General features: G+C 38.2%; 1 non-coding gene across 1 annotated transcript; it reads right to left on the reverse strand.

The window, feature by feature from the left end:
- Window positions 1-3,587: 3,587 nt before the first annotated feature.
- On the reverse strand, window positions 3,588-3,660 carry TRNAR-UCG. Its single transcript has one exon. It is a non-coding gene; the product is annotated as a tRNA-Arg (tRNA).
- Between the last annotated feature and the right edge of the window lie 3,195 nt (window positions 3,661-6,855).

The raw sequence follows: 6,855 nt of genomic DNA on the forward strand, positions 1-6,855 counted from the left end.
ACATCCATTTTGACCTTTTCCTCCTTTCTTGTCTTCTTAATGACTTTTTGCTTTCTTCATGTATGATATTCTTGATGTCATCCCACAACTCCTCTGGTCTTCGGTCTTTAGTGTTCACTGTATCAAATCTGTTCTTCAGATGATCTCTAAATTCAGGTGGTATGTATTCAAGATCATATTTTGGTTTTCGTGTACTTGTTTTCATTTTCTTCAGCTTTAGTTTGAATTTGCATATGAGGAATTGATAGTCTGTTCCACAGTCTGCCCCTGGTCTTGTTTTGACTGATGATATGTGGGGCTTTTCCATCTTCTCTCTCTGCAGATGTAGTCAATTTGATTTCTATGTATTCCATCTGGTGAGGTCCGTGTGTATAGTCGTCTCTTATGCTGTCTAAAGAAGGTATTTGAAATGAACAAATCATTGATCCTGCAGAACTCTATCATGCAATCTCCAGCATCATTTCTATCACCAAGGCCATATTTTCCAACTACTGATCCTTCCTCTTTGCTCCCAATCTTTGCATTCCAATCATCAGTAAAGATCAATATATCTCGATTGCATGTTTTATCAATTTCAGATTGAAGAACTTGGTGGAATTCTTCTATTTCATCCTTACTGGCTTTAGTGGTTGGTGTGTAAATTTGAATAATAATGGTATTAACTGGGCTTCCCTGTAGGCGCATGGATATTATCCTATCATAGATAGTGTTGTGTTGTACCTCATGATTGAACTGTATATGTTCTTTTTTTAACAATGAATGCAACACCATTCCTCTTCAATTTGTCATTCCCGGCATAGTAAACCATGTGATTGTCATATTCAAAATGGCCAACACCAGTCCATTTCGGCTCATTAATGCTTAAGATATCAACGTTTATGCATTCCATTTCATTTTTGACAACTTCCAGTTTTCCCAGATTCATACTTCATATATTCCATGTTCCGATTTTCAATGGTTGTTTACAGCTGTTTCTCTTCATTTTGAGTTGTGCCCCATCAGCAAATGAAGGTCCTGCGGGCTTTGCTCCCACGGGCTTTACTCCATTTGTGTCATTACGGTCAACTGTACTTTGAGGAGGCAGCTCTTCCTCAGTCGCATTTTGAGTGCCTTCCAACCTGAGGGGCTCATTTTCTAGCACTATTTGTGACAGTGTTTCTCTGCTATTCATAAGGTTTTCAGTGACTAAATATTTGGAAGTAGTTTGTATTCCTAGTCTGTCTTCGTCCGGAAGCTTGTCTGAAACCTGTCCACCATGGGTGACCCTGCTGGTATTAAACATACTCATAACATAGCTTCCAGAATCACAGCAACTCACAAGCCACCATAGTACGACAAACTGACAGACTGTTCTTCTAGCATACTAGTATTCAGAGATTTATCTTCAAGCTCACTAATTCTGGCTCCCGTTGCTTTGCAGCTACTCCTTGCACTTTTAATGTATTGTCCATTCTTGAGATCTTAGTATTAATTTTCTTGATTTCTAATTGCAGGATTAGTATTGTTTCAAAATCTGCATTTATTTTGTTTGTTTATTCTTATAGTGTTTTCCTGAATTCTTCTAAAGTTTTTATGGTGTTCTTGTTTTCCTTGCTCTTTCTATGGATTCTTTTAAGGTACCTAATCATCATTCTTTTGAATTCTTTTTCAGTTAGTCCTATTTCCTTTTTTTCCTTAGAAACATACTCTGGCTGCTCAGCATCTTGGTCATTTGAGTCATCATCTCTTGTTTCTTTGTGTGAGCTAAAATGGTCTGTTGTCTCTGAGGCATTGTGGGGTTGTGGTATTTGTAAAAACAAACAGTGCAGTTGTTGGATGTGGAGGGGAGAAATCTCTGGTTGTTATTTCTTGTTAGGTGTCATTGAGGCATTACCAACTCATAGTGACCCTATGCACAACAGAATGAAACACTGCCCGATCCTGTGGCAACCTCACAGTTGTTGCTAAATTCAAGCCCATTGCTGCTGCCAGTGTGCCAATCCACCTCATTGAAGGTGTTTCTATTTTTCTCAGACCCTCCACTTTACCACACATGATATCCTTCTCCAGGGACTGGTCCCTACTGACACTATGTCTGAAGTATGAGAGACAAAAAGTCTCACCATCCTGGTTTCTAAGGAGCATTCAGTTGGACTTCCTCCAACACAGATTGGTTTGTTCTTTTAGCAGTCCACGATACTTTTAATATTCTCCTCCAACTCAAATGCATCTCCATAACTCAAATGCATCAATTCTTCTATGATCTTCCTTATTCACTGTCCAGTTTGCACATGCATATGAGGTTATTGAAAATATCATGGTTCCGGTCAAACACCTTAGTCCTCAAACTGGCATCTTTGCTCTTGAACACTTCGAAGAGGTCTTGTGCAGCAGATTTGCCTAATGTAATACATCATTTAAACCCACCAGTTGCTCCTCAGAAACCCTAAACAGGGCCACCAACAAGAAGAAGAAGCATGCATTAGATTTGCTACTTTTGTAAAAGGCTAAGCAAGTTCCTTAGTTCTTTGTGGGAGCACTTTCTGCATACTACCACTTTGACATACAATCTACTTTCAACTACACACTTCCAGCAGCAAACTGCTTCTCCCTAGATTTGACTGGATTTATTTAAATATAGCCACTATGCTAGTTTATTGGTCAGCAAGCATTGAGGAAATAACTCAAATGGCATCTGATTATGTCAAGACTCAAAATGGAATTAGGGTTCCCACTGTAGATGCAACTTTCCACAAAATATGTTCTTTAGCATTTAAGCTCTAATGCATATGCAGTCAGTGAATGCTTAATCAACACACCATCAGGGCCCCTAACTGAAAATTATCTTTGCTAAGTCCTGAGTTATTATTAAATTCAGTTATCTAGTTACACACACTTTACAAACAGTTGGGATCTTTTAGTGATCTTAAAATATTAGATCTACTGAATATTAATATTTTTACTGTCTAATTTAGGATTGAGTATATCTCCTTTCTAATTTAGGAGATGTTTCTTTTGATGGCAAAAAGATCAAAGGAAAAAAAGAAGTTAAAATGGAAAAGGAGCCCTAAAACTAGTAACAAAAGAGACTCAAACAGTAGAACTCCTTTCCACTAGCCCGGGGCGGAGCTAGTGGGAAGCAACAAAAGGGAAGTAGCATAGCAAAATCCTCTGGGCACTTGACATTAATCTAATTTTGCATTTTCTTAAATGGAGACTCAGCAGTAGCTAGAGTTCGGCTGACTAGGCAAGCCTAAATGAATAAAACCCTAGCGCTCAAATGGCAAATCTGAAGATTTGAGGGCTCCAAAATTGCTGGATGACCTTATTTTAAGTTCCTACTGTCATTCTCTCTTCGCCCCTGAAACTATTTTCTCCCTATATCTATTTTTCCAAGGTCTTTTAGAATTGTCTCCTCTTTCCTTCGAAAAGAGAGACAGAAGAAAGAAGAGTGCTTGGAAAAGCCAGACAAATGGGGTCTCTGTAGTTTGTAGGCTGTTTCCCATTCCCGCACACACTGCCTCCCTCCTCCTTGAATTATAAAAGTATAAACAAGTTATCCTGGAGTAAAAATGAAGGAAAACACAAAGGAACGAAAAAAGCCCCACTAACCACGAAGGGATTCGAACCCTCAATCTTCTGATCCGAAGTCAGACGCCTTATCCGTTAGGCCACGTGGTCCTGTGGCAGCCCTCCTTACTGTAACACTTAGATGGTAAAGAGCGCTTTCTGCCAAGCGTTTCATACTGTCATGCAGTGACAAAAAAAGCAGTAACATCCATGCCGCCTGTGCTTTTTGTATCCGGGAAAAGGGAAGCTCAAGATGATGCAGGCTATATGAAGCTATAGGTTTTATGCAGGGACTGACAATTATTTCAATCTTGGAACGTATGGCTACTCCATGGGTAGAAAAATCGTTTGCTCTAAAACACCGAGGTAGAAAAAAAGTGGAGTTTATAGGACTGAAAAGATATTAAATTAGAAAATATTTTACAGTTTCTACATTGAAGCAAATTTAAAAATAAATGTACTCAAGGTTTCTTCCTTATTAATGCTCACATTCACCATATCTAGACCCGGCACTTTGGATGGCTACCTAGATGGTTGCCATGGAAACCTCATTTGGAAGGCAGTCTTGTCACAGGACTGTGATTGATTGTCTTCTGCAGCCTTTGCTTTGGTTAGCTGCAGGTTCCCAGGCTTAGCAAGCATTCCATTTCCACATTCTCTTGCTTTCTCTGATTGTTATAAGGTGACATCAGAGCACTTTTCAGAGCATGTTCCTATTTTTTCTGAAAGAAAAAAGACTGCTTCTCTTGTGGTTTCTCAGGGTCCAAAGCAGTTATATATTTTGAGTGTCACATATATTAAGAAATGAAGGATCCCTTAAACAGGATTTAAAAAAAAGTATTAATAATTAAACATTTTTAATGTAGCAAAATATATACAAGGAAACATTTGCCATTTCAACCATTTTTACATGCACAATCCAGCCACACCAACTACACATCCCATGTTGCACATCATCACTACTATTTCCAAATGTTTTTGTTTTATTTCTGTCTCCTTCCTCTCCAAAACACTACTCTCCTTTTTTTCCTTCATTTTATTTTTCCTTTGCAGAGAAGTGTCCAATGGTTTGTCCTAAAGAGAATAAAGGTACATTATCTCCCTTTCAGTACATAAAAGAAAGAAAGAAATTTCCTTTTTTCCCCTTCCTTTTCTTTTTAACTGCCTTCCTAGTCACCGAGTTAGCAGGTGTCTACACTCTACCTAGTGAATAACTCTCCCTTCCTTTCTACTTGTCCCTGGTAACAATCATAGAGTGTTTATTATAGAATGAGAACAAATTACTCACGCAATATAACTACTAACATTTTTTGTATTTAGTAGGTGAATCTTTTAGTACAAAAATATGTTGCAATAAAATCGTTCTATGGGCAAGATATTTGCAGGATTTATAGTGCTTGGTAGAGAACCGTGGCCCCTTAACAGGATATAGATATCAAGTTCTCATGTATTTGGAGTGGTTTCTTGCAAGCCTGTTAGTGAATCTCAGTGATCTCATTTGAAGATAAGGATAGCAGTCTACACTTAAGGTACTTTATTTATTTTCTTTAATAAAGGAGCTCTCCTGCCTCATTTGTGATAGGTCTTTCTTGCCTAGTAAATCGGCAGCTTTGGAAGCATCCAAATGGGGCCTTCTACATAGTCATTGCTTCTTTGTCCAGAAAATGTGGGAAATAGTATGAGCTCATTCAAAATGTGCTACCTTTTTCATATGTGTAATATGCATATTTAAGGAGCTCAGGTAACATAATGGTTACTAATCTGACTGCTAATCTCATGGTCAGCAGTTCGAAACTACCAGCTGTTCCACGGGAGAAAGATGAGGCTTTCTGCTCCCATAAAGATTTTCTGCCACAGAAACCCTGTACAGGGTCGTTATGAGTTGGAACCGACTCCATGGCACATAACAACAACATAGATATATTTAAATGTTTAATGTGATGATTATCTAATAAGATTCTTTTACCTTCAAATAAGGATCTCTGGTAGTGTAGTGTTTATGAATCAGGCTGCGAACCGTAAGGCCAACAGTTCGAAACTACCAGCTGTTCCGCGGGAGAAAGATGAGGCGTTCTGCTCCCGTAAAGGTTTACAGCCTCGGAAACCCTGTACAGGGTCGCCATGGGTCGGAACCGACTCGACGGCACTTAACAACAACAAGCCTTCAAATATGTATATGTAAGACTTGTTAAGTGGCATTCTCTATCTCTCTTCCTGGAAGCAGGAAGACTGTTTGAAAAGCTGTAGCAATATTCAGGTGAAACCAGGGTAGTATTGGTGGAAGATGAAAGACGTGATTGGATTTTGGATCTGTTTTTAAGGATTTTGTAGATTAGATTGGAGGTCTGAGGCAACTAGAACACTTGTAAGGTTCAAAATAAATTGTTGTTCCTCAGCAGCAAAATTTCTGCATACTGAGATAGGGAAAACAATAAGGTAATATTTGGGGTCATGCATGCAGGGGACAATTAGGGTCAGGAGTTCTGTGTGGGCATAGTAAATTTAAATTGTATATTGAATAACCAAGTATGGCGGACACCATCCTGCGAATGGCGGACCCCATCCTGCCAAGGAGCAGAACGGTGAGAAGCCTTATGCATGAAAAGTTCATTGTTTAGCAGAGAGACTATGAATGCCCCCCTTGGTTAGCAGAGCTACAAGGAATGATTCATGCCGGGCCCCGCGGTTTCTAGCTTTCCCTTGGAAAAATAGTTTACTTCTGATTTCCTTATAAGAAGTTTTAGAAAATCTTGCATAATCATTAGATACTTTAAACAAACCTCACGTTATAACAGTTGCCTTTCACATTAACATTAACTTTCACACCATATTCAATCTTATGTAGTTATAAAAATTAATTTTTACATTAACAATAAGTTTTAACATTAGAAATAACCACACTAGCTAAAGTTTTAGCAATTCAAGCTTAAAATTCTAAGAAACATTCCAGGTGGTTTTAGTCAAGGACATTAAGGCCTTTAGAAAGTGGCTTAGGAGACAGTCAAGGGCAGTGAGAGCTTGGGAACAGAGGTAGGAATTTGATTAGAAGTTTTGAGAAATTGTTAGCATGAGAGAATTACTGCTTTGTTCTTAACTATGACAGTTTAGGGTACTTTTATGTTCTTGTTTTTATTGTTTGATCAATATATGTATGACCAGGTATAGTAAAAATTAAGCTTTTGATTATAATCTGTAACTAATAAATTTATCGAAAGTGGTAGATGTTGGTAAAGTTAGAAATTAAGATGTAGAACTTTGTTTAATATTAACTAGACATTTTAGGGAGGATTAGAGAGAAACAGAGTC

This window comes from Chrysochloris asiatica, unplaced genomic scaffold (assembly GCF_000296735.1).
Source record: "Chrysochloris asiatica unplaced genomic scaffold, ChrAsi1.0 scaffold00213, whole genome shotgun sequence".
In the NCBI taxonomy this organism is placed as follows: Eukaryota; Metazoa; Chordata; class Mammalia; order Afrosoricida; family Chrysochloridae; genus Chrysochloris; species Chrysochloris asiatica.